The sequence below is a fragment of the Rhinoraja longicauda genome, unplaced genomic scaffold (genome assembly GCF_053455715.1).
Source record: "Rhinoraja longicauda isolate Sanriku21f unplaced genomic scaffold, sRhiLon1.1 Scf000183, whole genome shotgun sequence".
NCBI lineage: Eukaryota > Metazoa > Chordata > Chondrichthyes > Rajiformes > Arhynchobatidae > Rhinoraja > Rhinoraja longicauda.
In genome coordinates, this window is record NW_027601401.1 from 153,346 (window position 1) to 172,535 (window position 19,190).

A 19,190-nucleotide genomic window follows, 5' to 3' on the forward strand; every position below is an offset into this window, starting at 1 on the left:
ACTCTCCCCACCCCCACCCCCACCATGGACACTCTCCTTCATCACCCACTCTCCCCACCCCCTCCCCTCCCCTCCCCTTCCAACTGGACAAATAATGTTTTGGTTCCTGATCTTCAGACTGGAAAAAATGGTCATCTGTGCATTTTCTCCCTGCAGATACTGTCTGGTCTCCACCAACTTGTTTTTAATTTCCTCTAAACATTTCTATCCAAATGCCTGTCCAAATGTCTTTTAAATCCATCTCTACATGACCTCTGTCAGCTTATTCCATAAATGTAGCACCGTCTGTGTGGAAAAGATTGCCCCTTATGTCCCCTTTAATTCTTTCCCCTCTCACCTTAAACCTATGCCCTCATGTTTTAGACACCCCAACCCTGGGAAAGCAGTCACTTTATTGCCTTCTTCGCTCCAGAAAACAGCCCCAGCCTGTCCAGTCCCTCCATATCATTCAATCCCTCCTGTCCCTGTTACATCCTCATCAATCTCTTCTGTACCCTTTCCAACTTAATGACGGGGTTCCCATAGTTGAAATTATTCCTATATATTTAGTTGGAATAATTCCTGTAGTTGGGTGACTGGAACTCTGCACAATAGTCCAAGTGTGGTCTCACCACCAATATCATTCAAAGACAGTTTCTGTTTCTCCTTCAATCCATCTTTCAGCTCTGCACTCTTGAAAACTCTTCATATTGAAACATTGCTGTTCCTAATCTCTTTCCACAGGCCCCAACAGTGGTATGCACACGGGAAGCCTGCTACTCAGACATTAACAGTGCATCGGTACTTTGAGAAAGGTCTGAACTACTACAGGTGAGGACCTGATGTGTGTATCTCACTGACATACAGCCCCACTACCACCATCCACAGGAGGAGAGAGAGACAAAATGAGGAAGGGTGGCAGAGACACAAATATATGGAAGAAGATAGACAGAGGCAGGGAGATGGAGAGAGAGAGAGAGAGAGAGAGAGAGAGAGAGAGAGAGAGAGAGAGAGAGAGAGAGAGAGAGAGAGAGAGAGAGAGAGAGAGAGAGAGAGAGAGAGAGAGAGAGAGAGAGAGAGAGATGGAAGGAGGGAGAGGAGGAGGACGGACAGAGAGAGAGTCTGAGGGAGAAGTGATGGAGAGAGTAAGAGTGACAGAGGGGGAGACAATGAGAAGGAGAGGGGAGATTGAGGACAGAGCACAAAGAGATGGGAAAAGATGGAGAGTGGAAGGAGAGAGCAACAGTGTATGAGTGGCAGAGAGAGAGTGGGAGATAAAGGATGCAGCGAGGGAGAGAGAGAAGGGGGAGATGCACAGATGCCTGACAAAACAAACAGATGTGGGAAACAGAGGAAGACACAGGAAGATAGATAGATAGTTACAGATAGATGTGTGAAAAGAGGGGAGGAGGACAGATGTGAAGAGATGGAGAGCTATACAGGCAGGGAGAAAGAGATGGATGGGTAGAGGGAGAGGCAGAATATAGATCATATAGACAGAGAGCTACGCAGCATGGAAACAGGGCCTTCAGCACCTCTTCCATGCTAACCAAAGTGTTCACCTCGAGCCACACCCATTAGGTTGCGTTTGGCCCATACTCCTCTAAACCTTTCCAATCCATGTACCTGTCCGTATAACTTTGAAATATTGTTATTGTACTCGCTCCTCCTACCTCTTCTGGCAGCTCATTTCATACTCCCACCACCCTCAGATCCCTTTTAAATCTTTCCCCTCTCATCGAAAATCTAGTTTTACACTTTCCCGCCCTTGGGAAAAGACTGTGATCATCCACATGATCAAAGTTCCCTGTGTTACACCCTGCATTGTTCCAGGCCTATCAGTACAATGCAGCACAGGAACAGGCCCTTTGGCCCACAATGTCAGTGCTGTTCATGATGCCAAGATAAACTAATCTCCTCCACCTGCACATGATCCACATCCCTCCATTCCCTGCATATCCATGTACTTATTTAAAGGCCTCAAATGTCACTATTGTATCTGCCTCCACCACTACCCTCAGCAGTGTGTTCCAGGCACCCACCACTCTCCTTTAAACTTTGCCCCTCTCACTTTAAAGCTTTGCCCTCTGCTCTTTGAATCTGGTCCTTATAAATTAAACCCTCCGTAGCATTATCTGCAGAGGAATCTTGAGGAGCAAGTCCATAGTTCACTGAAAGTGGAAGCACAACATGGATAGGGAGGTAAAGAAGGCAGACAGCTTGCTTACCTTCATTAGTCAGATGTGGGTTTTAGAATCAGGTGATCATGTTGCAGCTTTATAAACTATGGTCAGGGCACATTTGGAGTATTGTGTGCAGTATTGTGTGGGGGGGGGAAGAGGGGGGAATAAAAGAGAAATGAGGGATCTGGGGATGGGAGATGAGCACACTGAGGAAGGAAAATGGTGGGGTGTGAAGGGGCAGATGGGAGATAGTGAAATAAATGGGCTGCACCGGGTGTAGGAGGGGGGAACGGAAACGAGAGAGGGCATGGGGGTATTACTTGATATTGGTGAATTCAATGTTCATACCATTGGGCTGTGAACCTGTGTAGATGGGCAGAGAGCTGCACAATGCAACAGGAAACACAGATCAGTTTTTGTTCACAAATCGTTGCTACTCTCCAATGTGATTGTGTGCCAGAGAGGGAGAGTGTGTGGAGAGGTGGGAATACTAAGAGGGAGCACATGGGTTAATGGGGATTAAGCAGAGAGGGTGAGGAATGTGGGGACGGTATGTTGGTGAGGGGGAGGAAGGGATACAAGAATTTGTATTTACTTATGAGCGATGAATGTTGATGTGCAGCGGAAACAAAACTTCTTTGTTTTGTTGCAGACGTGTGAAAGGTTGTGTAGACCAAGACCCAAAGGTATGTAATGCTCAATTAATGGTTCTTTGTTACAAGGTGTTTATGTTCTGAGACAGGGACCTAATGTTACCAATGTACAGGAGTCCTCGGCGCCGTCTCTTCCGTATTCCCCCCCCCCCCCGTGTCATATCCCCCCCCCCCCCGTGTCATATCTCCCCCCCCCCATGTCGTGTCTCCCACCCCCCACCCACGCATAAAATGTTACAAAAACTCATTGGAGTCTCTTGCATCTTATCTGCCAGAGGTCTGCCAGGCCTTCTTTTTTTGCCCTTTAGTTTTCCTTTACGAACATCCTTTACAAGGATGTTGCCAGGGCCTGAGCTACAGGGAGTGATTGGGCAGTCTAGGACTTTATTCCCTGGAATGCAGGAGGATGAGGAATGAACTTACACAGGAGTGAGTATAAGATCATGATGTATAAGATGCACAGTCTTTTACCCAGAGTAGGGGAATCAAGAATCAGAAGCCATAGGATTAGGGTGATAGGGGAAAGATTTAATAGGAACCCAAGGGGCAACTTTTTCACACAGAGGGTGGTGGGTAAATGGAATGTTGGGTATATGGATGGGTACATGGATAATGAAGGAGGGATATGGGCCAAGTGCAAGTAGGTGGGACTAGTATAACAATCAAACAATCTCCTAGATGTTCTAGTGGCCAGAGATCCTAGGGTAACGGAGGAACTGAAGGAACATTAGGCAGGAAATGGTGTTGGGTAGACTGATGGGACTGAAAGCTGATAAATCCCCAGGGCCTGATGGTCTGCATCCCAGGGTACTTAAAGAGGTGGCTCTAGAAATTGTGGACGCATTGGTGATCCTTTTCCAATGTTCTATAGATTCAGGATCAGTTCTTGTGGATTGGAGGGTAGCTAATGTTATCCCACTTTTAAGAAAGGAGGGAGAGAGAAAACGGGAAATTATAGACCAGTTAGTCTGACATCAGTGGTGGGGAAGATGCTGGAGTCAATTATAAAAGATGAAATTGCGGAGCATTTGGATAGCAGTAACAGGATTGTTCCGAGTCAGCATGGATTTACGAAGGGGAAATCATGCTTGACTAATCTTCTGGAATTTTTTGAGGATGTGACTAGGAAAATTGACAGCGGAGAGCCGGTGGATGTGGTGTACCTCGAATTTCAGAAAGCATTCAACAAGGTCCCACAAAGGAGATTAGTGGGCAAAATTAGAGCACATGGGTTTGGGGGTAGGGTACTGACATGGATAGAAAATTGGTTGGCAGACAGAAAGCAAAGAGTGGGGATAAATGGGTCCCTTTCAGAAAGGCAGGCAGTGACTAGTGGGGTACCGCAAGGCTCGGTGCTGGGACCGCAGCTATTTAATATATACATTAAAGACTTGGATGAAGGGATTAAAAGTACCATTAGCAAATTTGCAGATCATACAAATCTGGGTAGTAGTGTGAACTGTGAGGAAGATGGTATAAGGTTGCAGGGTGACTTGGACAGGTTGTGTGAGTGGGCGGATGCATGGCAGATGCAGTTTAATGTGTATAAGTGTGAGGTTATCCACTTTGGTGGTAAGAATAGGAATGCAGATTATTATCTGAATGGTGTCAAGTTAGGAAAAGGGGACGTACAACGAGATCTGGGTGTCCTAGTGCATCATTCACTGAAAGGAAGCTCCAGGTGCAGCAGGCAGTGAAAGCCAATGGAATATTGGCCTTCATAACAAGAGGAGTTGAGTATAGGAGCAAAGAGGTCCTTCTGCAGTTGTACAGGGGCCTAGTGAGACCGCACCTGGAGTACTGTGTGCAGTTTTGGTCTCCAAATTTGAGGAAGGATATTTTTGCTATTGAGGGCGTGCAGCGTAGGTATACTAGGTTAATTCATGGAATGGCGGGACTGTCATATGTTGGAAGACTAGAGTGGCTAGGCTTGTATACACTGGAATTCAGAAGGATGAGAGGGGATCTTATCGAAAGGGGAAATCATGCTTGACTAATCTACTGGAATTTTCTGAGGATGTAACTAGGAAAATTGACAGGCGAGAGCCAGTGGATGTGGTGTACCTCGACTTTCAGAAAGCCTTCGACAAGGTCCCACATAGGAGATTGGTGGACAAAATTAGAGCACATGGTATTGGAGGTAGGGTACTGACATGGATAGAAAATTGGTTGACAGACAGAAAGCAAAGAGTGGGGATAAATGGGTCCCTTTCAGAATGGCAGGCAGTGACTAGTGGGGTACCGCAAGGCTCGGAGCTGGGACCGCAGCTAATTACAGTATACATCAATGACTTGGATGAAGAGATTAAAAGTACCATTAGCAAATTCGCAGATTTGGTCTCCAAATTTGAGGGAGGATATTCTTGCTATTGTGGGCGTGCAGCGTAGGTTTACTAGGTTAATTCCTGGAATTGCGGGACTGTCATATGTTGAAAGACTGGATTGACTAGGCTTGTATACACTGGAATTTAGAAGGAGGAGAGGAGATCTTATCGAAATGTATAAGGTTATTAAGGGGTTGGACACGTTAGAGGCAGGAAACATGTTCCCAATGTTGGTGGAGTCCAGAACCAGGGGCCACAGTTTAAGAATAAGGGGTAGGCCATTTAGATCGGAGATGATATGGATAGGTATGTAGTTTAAATGACTGGGTAAATGTAAAAATTGTCCCTAGTGTGTGTAGGATAGTGTTAGTGTGCGGGGATCGCTGGGCGGCGCGGACTTGGTGGGCCAAAAAGGACTGTTTCCGTGCTGTATCTGAAATATGAAAGAAAAAAAAAGAAGAAAAAAAATGAGGAAAAACTTTTTCAGTCAGAGAGTTGTGAATCTGTGGAATTCTCTGCCTCAGAAGGCAGTGGAGGCCAATTCTCTGAATGCATTCAAGAGACAGCTAGATAGAGCTCTTAAGGATAGCGGAGTCAGGGGGTATGGGGAGAAGGCAGTAACGGGGTACTGATTGAGAATGATCAGCCATGATCACATTGAATGGTGGTGCTGGCTCAAAGGGCCGAATGGCCTACTCCTGCACCTATTGTCTATTGTCTATTGTAGATGGGGCATATTGGTCAGCATGGGCAGGTTGTGCCTATGGGCCTGTTTCTGTGCTGTGTGATTCCATTACTATAAATATGCCCTGCAGTCCACTACATTCTCCAGGGATACGCTTTGTCCCAGCCACCTGGACCTGATCCAAGCCTCCTTTTTCCTGACCTTTTCAGGACGTTTCTGCAACTTCAATTACCTTTTGTGCTTTCCTTTGCCGATACTGTAGTGGGATCTTGAACCTGAAATGTTAAATCTGTTTCTTTCCCTATAAACGTTACCTGACTTGCTGAGGTTATTTATTGTTTTCTATTTTATTTAGATTTCCAGCCAATCCGTCATCCAGTAATACGTGCTGATGTAATGTGCTCGGAGCACTTCCCTCTCTGCGTTTCATTAGTTTGTCATCGTCTTTTCTGTCTGAAGGATCATAGCTGGTCAGTCCACTCCTGGTAACCTCCACTTTCCTTTGTTCACAGAAAGCCAAAGCATGCTTCACAAATCTACCATCTGTGAAGAGATGTGTAAGTATCAGGTCCTGATGGAAAAAGCTCACAACCAGCCCATAATCCATGTTCCCCTTGATATCCAGAAATCTAGTAATCTCTGTTGTGAATGCCCTCAGTGGCTGAGCTCCCTGTGTGATGAAATCTAAAGAATCGCCACCTATGAGGATGGGGATTTTTTTCTTATCTCAGTACTCAACAGCCTGTCCCAACTTGCAATCCCAACAACCCCCTACTTCTACACTTCTCAACTAGAGGAACCAACATTGCAATAAATCCCCTCCCAAAGCCTATAATGGATATGCAAATCATCAAGAGGTTATTACTCATTATTTTCCACTCGAGAGGACAGGCCCATTCTGCTTAATCTCTCCTCAGGATAAAATCACTCTGGTCCAAATGTACCACAACAAGTTCACCCTGAGCTGCAACCCCTTAAAATTACAACAGATTTTGACAATAGACAATAGGTGCAGGAGTAGGCCATTCGGCCCTTTGAGCCAGCACCACCATTCAATGTGATCATGGTTGATCATTCACAATCAGTACCCCGTTCCTGCCTTCTTCTCATACCCCCTGACTCTGCTATCTTTAAGAGCTCTATCTAGCTCTCTCTTGAAAGCATCCAGAGAATTGGCCTCCACTGCCTTCCGAGGCAGAGAATTCCACAGATTTACAACTCTCTGAATGAAAAAGTATTTCCTCATATCCGTTCTAAATGGCTTACCCCTTATTCTTAAACTGTGGCCCCTGGTTCTGGACTCCCCCAACATTGGGAACATGTTTTCTGCCTCTAATGTGCCTAATCCCTTAATAATATATGTTTGAATACCGCCTCTCATCCTAAATTCCACCGTATACAGGCCTAGTCGCTCCAGTCTTTCAACATACGACAGTCCCACCGTTTTGGGAATTTACCTAGTGAATCCATGCTGCACGCCCTCAATAGCAAGAATGTCCTTCCTCAAATTTAGAGACCAAAATTCCACACAGAACTCCAGGTGTGGTCTCACTAGGGCCCTGTACAACTGCAGAAGGACCTCTTTGCTCCTATACTCAACTCCTCTTGTCATAAAGGCCAACATGCCATTAGCTTTATTCACTGCCTGCTGTACCTGCATGCTAACTTTAAGTGACTGATGACCAAGGACACCCAGATCTCTTTGTACTTCCCCATTTCCTAACTTGACACCATTCAGACAATAATCTGCCTTCCTGTTCTTTCCACCAAAGTGGATAACCTCACATTTATCCACCTTAAACTGCATCTGCCATGCATCTGCCCACTCACACAACCTGTCCAAATCACCCTGCATCCTCATAGCATCTTCCTCACAGTTCACACTGCCACCCAGCTTTGTATCATCTGCAAATTTGCTAATGGTACTTTTAATCCCTTCATCCAAGTCATTAATGTACTTCGCAAGAATGGCGTTGGAGAGAGAACTGAAGGCGACAGGAGGATAGTCATACTGCGCGGAAACACGCCCTTCGGCCCAACTTGCCCACACCAACCAACATGTCCCATCTACACTGGCCCCACCTGCCTATGTTTGGCCCATATCTCTCTAAACCTGTCCTATCCATGCACCTGTCCAAATGTTTCTTAAACATTGTGATACTACCTGCCTCTACTACCTCCGGCAGCTCATTCCATACATCCACAACCTGTGTGAAAGTTACCCCTAGGTTCCTATTAACTTTCCCCCCCCTCACCTTAAAACTATGTCCTCTGGTTCTTGATTCCCCTACACTGGGCAAGAGGCTCAGTATGTCTACCCAATCTATTCCTCTCATGATTTTGTACACCTCTATAAGATCACCCCTCATCCTCCTGCGCTCCAAGGAATAGAGTCCTGCTTGCTCAACCTCCATATAATTACGACTCATAAATCTCAGGCCCTTGAATCCTGGCAAGATTCTTGTAAATCTTCTCTGCACCCTTTCCAGCTTGACACCATCTTGCCTAATGCCTAATCAATGTCTGATATAAATGCAACAGGACTTCCCAACTTCTATACTTAATACTCTGACAGATGAAGGCCAGTGTGCCAAAAACCTTTTTGACCACCTTATCTACTTGTGTTGCCACTTTCAACAAACTATGTACCTGCGCTCCTAGATCTTCCTTCTCTACAACTCTCCCCAGAGACTTACCGTTCACTGTAGATTCTGCCCATTTTAGTCTTCCCAAAATGCAACACCTCACATTTCTCTGATTGAATTCCATCAACCATTCCTCAGCCCTCCTGGCCAACCGATCAAGATCCTGCTGCAATTTTTGACAACTGTGGCAACGTATCGAGAAAGGCCCGAAATAAAGGCAAGGAGCCGGGTATTTCGGGAGGTTTGATTTTATTACGTTTGCTAGACCGGTCAAGTCTGTCAGAGTGAAATCGTGCCCAAAACCTTGTCCTTTATAACCGTAGCAAAGGGCCGCCCCCCTGAACCGGTCCATTCCCGTGCCGAGGGGTCGGTAGTGGTATGGCCCGACCCTTGGGAGCCGCCACAGGACACCGCCCCCCAGAACCGGAGGCACGAAACGCACTGGTGGTCGCACTACCCGACCGGACTGCGTACGAAAATCGGCCAACAGAGGGGCCGGCGGAGGCACAGTTGGAGGGACAGGTGGTGGGACCTGCAAAGAGGGGCAACCTCGTGACCGAGGCTGGGCAACCCGCACCGGTTGGTCGATGTCCAAGTGGGCCGGCTTCAAGTGGTCAATTGACATGGCCTCCGTCCGGCCCCCCATGTCCAAGACAAAGGTTGTCTGTCCGTGCTCCAGCACCCGGTACGGGCCCTCATAAGGCCTCTGGAGTGGCGTCCGGTGGGTGTCACGGCGCAGGAACACATGGGTGCAGTCCCGGAGGGCCGATGGCATGAACAGGCGGAATGTACCATGGCGGGACGTCGGCACAGGTGCGAGCTTGCCAACTCGCTCTCGAAGGCGCTGTAGTTAAGCTCCATCTTAACTATCTAAAATACCACCCACTTTCGTGTTATCTGCAAACTTGCTAATCATGTACATTCCCATCCAAATCAATGATATAGATGACAAACAGCAATGGGCCCACCACCAAACCCTGAGGTACACCACCAGTCACAGGCCTCGAGTCTGTGAAAAGAAACCTTCCACCATCAGCCTCTGCTTCCTTTCATGAAGCCAATTTTCTATCCATCCAGCTATCTCTCCTTAGATCACATGCGATCTAACCTTCCAGATGTTCCAGGTGTTCCGGATGTGGCCTTCATTCTATCGGTGACACAAAGCATAGATTCAGCGACTGTTTTGCCGGACACTTGAGCTCGACCCACCAAAGATGACTGGATTTCCCAGTTACTAACCACATTAAACCCCCTTCCCATTCCAACACTGACTTTTCTGTCCTGTGCTTCCTCCATTGCCAGAGTGAGGCCAGACACAAACTAGAGGAACAGTGCCTCAAATTCCACGGGTCGCTTACAACCTAATAATATGGACATTTAATTCTCCAATTTGGGTAACTTACCAAACTCCCCCACCTTCTTCCCCCCTTCCTTCCCCCCAGTCCATCTCTCTTCCCTGTGCTACACCTGGACTCATAACCATTTCTCTCTCACCCATTTCCTTCCAACTACATTCCTTCCTCTAGCTTCACAATTTTCAACTCACCCTCTGGAATTTGTTCAACCATTCGCTGATCAAAAAACCTTTGTCTGTGTCCACCCGTGACTCATAGGCTTTGTCCTGCCCCTCCTCTCATCCAACTTCCTTCCCACCCCACCCACCCCCAAAATCAGTCCAAAGAAGTGTCCCAACCTGAAATCTTAATGTCTTTCGAAGTTGCAACAGGCAGGAATGAAAAAGAGGACCCAGTTGTTATGTATTTGGACTCAGAGGCCTTTAATAAAGTGGAGTATAGGAGGTTATTAAACAAAATTTACATGCTCGGCCATGAGGATAATATACGAGCCAGGACTTGGTCAACTGAGAGAAGATGGAGTGGGATAAAATGGGTCATTTTTTGGACTGGGTGGCTGTGACCAGGAATGATGCTGGATTAATGCTGGGCCCAGCTGCTCACAATTGATATCCCTGAATTGTATTAGAAGATCAGGTTGGATATGTCCAAGCAAAACACAAACTGCTGGAGGAACTCAGCATCAGTGGAGGCAGAGGGATGGTGCCTGTTTGGGGTCAGGATCCTGCACCAGCTCACTACATGATGTATCCAAGGTAGCTGACGATCCCAAGCCAGGATTATGCAGAGACATCGGGCAGAACATGGCGGATGGAAAATAATGTGGAGAAAGGTGGAGAATTTTAAATGGTGGGAAATTGAACGGTGTTGGTGTTGGGAGAGGTCCAAGTATGGGGTTCTTGCACACCAACCACTGAAAGTTCACATGTAGGGTAGTGAGCTATTTGTTGTGTGTTGAGCTTTATTTTAAGAGAATTGCTCCAATTATATGGGGCACTGGTGAGACAGGATCTGGAATATGTACAGATCTGCTGTACCTGCCTGAGGAAAGATTACCCTCAATGGAGGGTGAGCCGCATTGCTTTACCAGGTTGAATGGTGGGTTGGGATGGGGTCTGGCTGCTCCTCTGTAGAGAGAACGAACAAACTTGGTCTAAACTCTAGTTCCAAGAATGAGAGGTGATCTCATTGAAACACAAATTTTTACTGGATTTGATATGAATTTGATGTTTCCATTGCCTACAGTCTGAAATACAATTATCCCCCACTCTCAGCTGCCGGTCCATGCTGCTACCCAATCTTTAACCCCCTCTGGCCCAGTTTCACACAGCCTTGAGGGTAGGACTTCATCAAACCCCTGAAAGCCCTCTCAGAGATTGAATAGATGGAGGATGGCAGGAGAGAGGGAGAGCAGAAGATACGGGGGGGGGGGGGGGGGGAAGGGGATTGACAACAGCAGAGATGTTTCAGGCGAGGAACTCCAGTGATCTGGGATGTGCTGCCTGAATGGAGCTCAGTAGATTCACAGCATTGGGTAAAGGGAACTGGAGAAAGTCTGGACTGTGGGGAGGAATGGGGAGTGAGACTCAGCAAGGAGCTCCACCATCAAGCTGGAACAAGCCTGATGGGCTGAGTGGACTCCTGTCATTCACCGATTCTCAAATCCAATCTGGAATTCCAGAGGGGGAGGGGATGTGGGACTTGTTCCCACCCTGTGCCTGGCTCTCCCTCTCCACGGTTCAGTAGTTGATAATCTCTCCTTATTTCTGCTCCTGATGTCCTAACTTAGATCCGTCCGTACCTGGTAACCTTATCTTTCCGCTCTCTGTTCACAGCAAATAATCTGGGGAAACGTAAATGGAAACAAAGTGAGTATCAAGTCCTGAGTATAAAAGCGAACACTCGATCCAGAGAAGGTGTCTGCAACTAAGCGCTAGTGGGGAGAAGTGATGTTGGTGACAGGACAATGGGTGGAACAGGAAGTGAGTGAGAGAAGTGAAACAGAGAACTGGAAGGCAGAGTGAGGTGAGAGGGGTACAGGGGAGAGATAGTTTGGGGGGAGAGTGTGAGGGAGGCAGATAGGTAGACCGGGAGGAAGGAGAGGGAAATAGAGAAGAGAAGAAAGAGTGGCAAAGAGAAATGCAAGGGTTATGGCCACATCATGCAACACAGAACCCTCAGTCCATTGTGTCCATGCTGACCATCAGGTATCCAACTCCAACCACTTGGTCCGCACCCTACTCAGTCTTGGTAATTCAGGAGCTCATGCAAATGTTTCTTCAACACTGAAAATTTCTGCCTCCACCATCCCTTCAAGGAGATCATTCCAGATTCCAATCACCCTCTGAATGGATAAAGGTCTTCCTCGGATCCTCCTTAGACCAACACCCTCTGTCCCTAGACACATGTACCATTGGGAAACATTTCCTACAATCTATCTCTTACAGCATGGATACAGCTGCTTCGGCCTAACCTGTCCACACCGACCAAAATGCCTCAGATAAGCAAGTTCCATTTGCCTGTGTTTGGCCCATATCCCTCAATGTCTTTCATATCCATGTGCCTGTTCAAGAGTCTTTTAAATGCTGTTATAGTTCCTGCAAGAATGATCTCCACTGGCACCTAATTCCATGACCCAACATCCTCTGATTGAAAAAAGTGGTCTTCAGGTTCCTATTACATCTTGCCCCTTTCTCCTTAAATCTAGGACCTCTGACTTTTGATTGTCTATCCTGGATAAAAGACTCTATTCACTCTCCTCATGATTTTAAACACCCAAAACACATCACTCTCTCTAACTCAGGCCATCAAGCCATGAAAAATTCTGGTAAATTATTTCTAGATTATTTAGTCCTGTCCACTGTGCCTTCCCTCCACAGATGCTGCCTAACCTGCTCACTTCCCCTAGCAGCATGGTTTTCCCATCTATTCTTGGGCAGGGACAGACCTGGAGTGACAGAGCCCCAGAGGATGAATGGGTGGATGGGGCGGTGGTCGTCAGTGAATGGGGGGGGAGGGGGGGGGGGGAGAGGTAGTAGGGTTTGGGTTGACAAGGACAAGGGCCTGCCAGTGGGTTGGGGTGATAGTCTGAGTTAATGGGGGGTTTGCACAGTGAGTGAGTGAGGGGTGACCCTTCACCGACTGTTGGTCACCCTCACTCCAGCTCCTTTCCCAGAAAGGTTTTCACCACTTTCTTTTGCCCGCAGATTATTACTGAAGCACTATTGTATCTCAAGTAACCGTACAGAGCTCACAGCCAATCAACTGCACAGCACGCTACGATTCTGCAAATGCTCAGCGGGACAGGGGATGGAAAGGGATGGAAGAACAGAGACTGCCAGAGACACTCTGGTGGATGGATAAACAGGAAAAAGAGGCAGGTTGAAAGAGGGAAAGAGAGAAAGTTGGAGGTGTTCATGTGTTAGTCCTGTCGAGCTGCTAAATTCTCACTGCAGTTATCACCTGAAGGTAATATTCTTTATTGGAGACTCAGCTGTGACCTGTGCTCACATCACACATCGTCACTACATGGACATGCACCTTTCAATGTTCTCAAAATTATTATGGGGAGAGACCTAGAGGAAACATATGTACAAGCAAAGGAAGGACACCACACAAACAGGCAAAGAAGTGGTGTGATAGACAGATTGAAACTCCAGGGGTTCAGCAAATGCGAGCTATGCTTTGCTTTGTGGCTTTTAAGCAATAAAAAATCATTTCAAAACTTGTCTTGTATTGGTTATGTATGTCTGGACCTCTCCTGGTGCCATGGATGGAGACAGGAGGGGGTGCAGGTGAATGTGTGACCCACAACTGATACAAGAGGAAGGACTTGGATTCCTGGGGCAGGGCAGCCAAACTGAATGGTCAGGCTCAGAGCTGGATTGGCAGGGTGAAGGGAAACCCACAATGATTCAGGACCGCTGGGTGCCTTCAGTAAATGAGTCTGCAAAGCAGATGAAACAGGCTGGAAGAAAGAAAACCAAGTAGAGGGTACAGTGGAGCAGCAGTAAGTGCTGCTGTCTGCCAGCTCTAATCCGTGTGCAGTTTATATGCTCTTCCTGTGTCCGTGGGTTCCCCTGGCACTCCTCCCACATCCCCTGCCCCACGGGGTGATCGGTCACTCTGATAGCCCATCCTGGGCCACAGGTAAACTTTGTGGGCCAATACGATTGCACAGACTGGAAGGACTGAAAGGGCTTTCCTCATAAAGAAATCCAGAAATGTGTAAAGGTTTTGAAGGGGTTAATTGTTTGTAGTTCAGTGTGTGTGGTTGGGGTGAGGGGGGGGGGGGGGGGGAGGTAGTGGAGGACAATGCAGAGGCCATGGGAGGTTTGCAGTGACCAGTAGACATGGCTTACATAGAGTGCATGTGGAGAGAATGTTTCCACTAGTGGCAGAGTCTGGGACCAGAGGGCACAGCCTCAGAATGAAAGGACGGACCATAAGAATGGAGATGAGGTGAAATATCTTTCGCCAGACGGTGGTGAATCTGTGGAATTCATCACCATAGACAGCTGTGCAGGCCGTCATTGGGTATTTTCAAAGCAGAGGTTGACTGGTTCTTGATTAGTAAGGGGGTCAAAGGTTACAGAGAGAAGGCAGGAGAATGGGTTGAGAGGGAAAGATAGATCGGTCATGATTGAATGGCACAGTAGACTCGATGGGCCAAATGGCCGAACTCTGCTCGTAATTCTGGATTCATGGACAAGAGTGTCAGTGAATGTTGCTGCTGACCTGGTCAGTAAGGGGGTCAAAGGTTACAGAGAGAAGGCTGAAGAATGGGTTGTGAGGGAAAGATAGATCGGTCATGAATAAATGGCAGAGTCGACTCGATGGGCCAAATGGCCTAACTCTGTTCTTAATTCCGGCTTCATGGACATTAGTGTCAGTGAAATCTGGGGGTTACCATAACAGATAGAGAGTAGTTCAGAACTGCTCTCTGGCTGTGATAGTGAGAATCTATGCTATTAGCTGGTATAGTCAATTAGAGATATTATATTTTGTTGTAGTAAAGATGGTTTCTTTTGTTGTTTTAGCTAATATAAAATGGATGCTTATTTTAGTGGAAAGCAGTAAGATGGATGCTTGTGGCAGAAATGTTATCCTTGGGAACAGAATGTGTTTGTCCCTTTACGAGTGATAAGGTGTGTACAGAAGAGATGGGCTATTGTCCTCTCCCACTACTCTGTCTGACTGCGAGTGCTGTGTATTGAAACAGTAAAGCAAGGTCATGCAGCTACGAGATTGCTCGTCTATATAGATAAGAAAGTTTCTTTCTTAGTAACAACTCCTTATTTGTGTGCGTGTGAAAGTAGGAAAAGTTTTGAATCCACTCTAGGTAAATTGATGCGTTTCTCTAAAAACATGTGACTTATATTAATGGTTTGGTTTCTGAGCATGTGACCTGTATCAATGATTTTGTCTTCTCTGTAACCATGGGAATTGTATTAGATGTGTAATTGGTCATTGTATTAGATGTGTAATTGGTCCTTGATTTCTTTTTGTCACACCTCTCTTTTTCTGTATAAAAAAGTAAACAATGGTGGAGAAGTTGTTCTTCCCCTCCCCTGAGTTGAGGTCTCTTCAGACACTAGTGTTGTGTCTGGAGATCTTCTCGGGAAGAACCCCATGGTGGAATAAATCTGATGTGCTAATCCAGTATCACGTGTGATTATTCAGACTGAAGGTAAAGAATTTGATTTAACATTTGGTGGCAGCGGTGGGATTTCAAAAGACAATTACCACGAGTTCGCGGCCAAGGAGCTGAGAAGTCTCGGAGGCAGAGAGAGGAATTGGGCCCCCAATGCAAGTGGTTTGTTTTACTGCATCGGTTTCCTCTGATCTGTCGTCTGATGATGAATTGGCCATTCGCTAACTCTTGTGTGATATCTTGACGAAATCAGGTCAGTCTGGTGAATACTGGAAGCGGCAGATATTTTGGTCAGTGATTGGTATCACTGGGAGTTGACTATAATTAAATGATATCGATATCAATACCACTGGGTCAGGTTTCAGTCCTGAGAGAGTGGGGCACAGGTCAGGTTTCAGTCCTGAAAGTGCGGACGTTGTTCAGGTTTCAGTCCTGAAAGCGTGGGTTACAGTCGCTGTAAGATTGGGTCCGATTGTGTGTATGAAAGTGTTGTGAGGTGTGTGAACTTGTGTGAAGTGTTGTGGGGGGTATTAAGATGTGTGACGTTTGGAATGCGACTGTGTAATTTGTGTCATTTGCAACGCACTGTGTTGAATTATCAGTCAGCAAGATGGGTAATCGTTTGGATACTACAACTGAATCAAACAGTGCTTTGCAAATCTTATGTGAACGGTATCCTGACAAATCGGAGCAATTCAGACAATTGTCGGGGGAGTTAAACAAGAAATTAGGGGATGACTTTTGGCCATTAGAAGGAATAAAGGCTCTGGATGATGTTAAGAAGGTTCAGGAGATAATTTGGAAGAGTAATAGGGGTACTCTGGCAAAGGAACTTATTGCCCTGTGGAAACAGTATTGTCAAGAATTAAGGGAAGCTTCAGTGTTGGCAAGTTGGCAGGATAATGCTTTGAAATTGGGAATAGGAATTACAGGAGGGGGAGTGGCTAAATCAGCCGGAGTGTTAAAGAAGGAATGTGCTCATGAGAAACGTTTGAGACAGAAGTCTGGTAAGACCCTGATGGGGTCTGGGGATATGGATGTAAGGGATTACGTAGTCCAATGGCTGGCTTTCCCCGAACGAAGGGAGACTGTTTGTTTCCTGATTTGGATGAATGGAATCACAGAATTGCCTGAAGTCCCTAAATCCCCCATATGTTGTCAGGATGGCAAACTGGAGTCAGCAGCTTTGAGCATTCTGCTCAGCCAGCTGAACTAGTTGTCCTAATACAACAGAGCAGATTTCCGTTATGAAATGATCTGCCCACACAACAGGTCAAACACCGGTGGATGTAGGGAACCGGTTGGGCCAGACTGAAAGCTCAAATAAAAGCAAGTCTCCCTCGGAAAGGAATGCCAACCATCCAAGACGTCATTAAATTACAGGAGGACGCTCCTGACCGGGATAAGGTAATGTGGAAACAGCTCGGGTGCACAGTTGATTGTGAATCTAAACTGTGGATCACCCCTGCTGGACAGGCTTGTATGTCAGATGATTTAGCAATGTGGGTTATTGAATATATACACTTTGCAACTCATTGTGGTGGTAAAGCAACCAGTGATATGCTCCTAGCCACATGCTGGCATTCACGGTTACAATCTCTGGCTCAAGGTATTAGCAATTGTTGCCTGATTTGTCAGCAACATAATCCTGGAAAGGGTGTACCTTATGAGATGGGTAAAACACCATTGTCCGTGGATCCCTTTGAGACCCTCCAGATGGACTACAGTGAGCTGGAGAGATGTCAGTGCTATAAATATGTATTAGTTATTGTAGATGAGTTTAGTAAATGGATTGAGGCTCACCTGACAAAGGATAACAAAGCCTCTACTGTTGTGAAGTGTTAATGAGATTATTCCCAGGTATGGAATTCCAAACCGATTAAGTTCAGGCTCTTATTTCATGGGTCAAATAAACAAGGAATTCTGTACCCAGATGGGCATCCAGTAATAGTTGCATTGTGCCTACAGACCTCAGACTGCCGGACTAGTTGAAAGGGTTAATCAGACCTTAAAAGTAAATTGGCCAACTACAGGGTGAAATGGGAATTACATGGGTCAAATTACTTCATGTAGCCCTGTTCCAGATACGTATCACCCCGGCTGGGGAAGCACGGCTGAGTCCTGCTGAAATTATATCCAACAATCTGACCTGGACCTTGAAGGGAGTAAAAGTGCACTATCAGATCCTTTGTGTCTGGACTCCTGAAAAAGGTTCCTGGGAACACAGTGGTCACATAGAAGCCAATAAGCCAGTAAGAAAGTTTTATGAATTGGAGACTTTAAATTGAGTAACCCGTCCCAGGGAAGATGGGGTCTGTAGAAATACTTTATAAATTGGTCAGTGTGTTAACCGAGTTTCCCTCCTGGAAAGGAAGGGGGGATATGTGTTACTTAGACCCTGGAAAACGTACATACTGCACACAGTTATCAGCTTGTAACCAAGAGATTAGGAGACGAAGGATGGTCAGCGTGGGGGAAGCATGGAATGTAAAAGCCGAAGGCAAAGCAAGTTTATATATATGGCACATTCCAGCAACAAGGCAATTTAAAGTGTTTTACATAAAACATTAAAGAGCAGGAAGCTGAAATAGAATAAGACAGGTATAAAATACCCGAATAAAGGTTACAGTGCAATGTTAGAATGAATAATTATTTGATTTAATAAGAGGCAGCGTCAAACAGAAGTCTTCAGCCTCGATTTAAAGGAACTGAGTGTTGCAGCGAACCTGCCGTTTTCTGGGAGTTTGTTTCATATATGTGGTGCATAAAAAATTAAACGCTGCTTCTCCAGGTTTATTTCTGACTCTGGGACAGAGAGCAGATCTGTCCCAGAAGGCCTGGGAGGTCTGGATGGTTTATAGTGTAGCAGAAGATCAGAAATGTATTTTAGCCCTAAACCATTCAGTGCTTTATGAATCAACAGTAGTATTTTGAAATTAATTCTTTGATAGATTGGATGCGAGTGTGAGACCTCAGAACTGGAATGATGTGATTCACTTTCTTGGCCTTAGTGAAACTTGAGTGGCTGCTTCTGAAACCGCTGCAGCTATCCTGCTGAGCCATAAGTCCTTTAACCCTTGAGATATTCTTAAGGATATAGTAGACTGACTGAAGTCAGTAAGCAGGCGGAGTAGGTGCTATGAGAGAGAGAGAGAGAGAGAGAGAGAGAGAGAGAGAGAGAGAGAGAGAGAGAGCGAGAGAGAGAAAGAGAGAGAGAGAGAGAGAGGCAAGAAATGGAAGAAATAGATTGAGGAATGGAAATATGAAGAAAGAGGTGTGGGAGGAGTTTCAGCATATTGGATGGATAATCTAAGTTGTAGAGGGATAGGGTTACATACGAAGGAAGGCATATTGAAAGGTTGGGATGTATTATTGGCAGAGTGCCAATGGCATGATGATCAGGAGGAAAAATGCAGTTGGCCAACAGGATTGTAAACAATTGGTAATGCAAAAATGGAAACTTAAGCGAAATAACCCCGAGGACTCCTTGTCTGGCATGGCGACCCTGTTTATAGAAGAGGAGGATGAGGAGTAAATTGGGAAAGTCGGGAATGGTGTAGAACACCTCCCCCATATGCCCCTAGCCACCTGTCCCCAAGAGCAGGAACTGCCCCACTAAGATCCCATCGGGGGGGGCATCGGCACCCCCACAGGGAAGGGCATCCCCAGAGGAAGATGATACCGATAGCGACCAGGAAACTGAAAAGGAGGAT

The 19,190-nt window shown here is 46.2% G+C and overlaps 1 long non-coding RNA gene across 1 annotated transcript; it reads left to right on the forward strand.

The window, feature by feature from the left end:
* Positions 1–722: 722 nt before the first annotated feature.
* LOC144590426 (uncharacterized) lies at positions 723–13,524 on the forward strand. The gene is made up of 5 exons (XR_013546369.1): positions 723–810; positions 2,815–2,848; positions 6,337–6,381; positions 11,660–11,692; positions 13,031–13,524. It is a non-coding gene; the product is annotated as an uncharacterized LOC144590426 (long non-coding RNA).
* Positions 13,525–19,190: the final 5,666 nt, after the last annotated feature.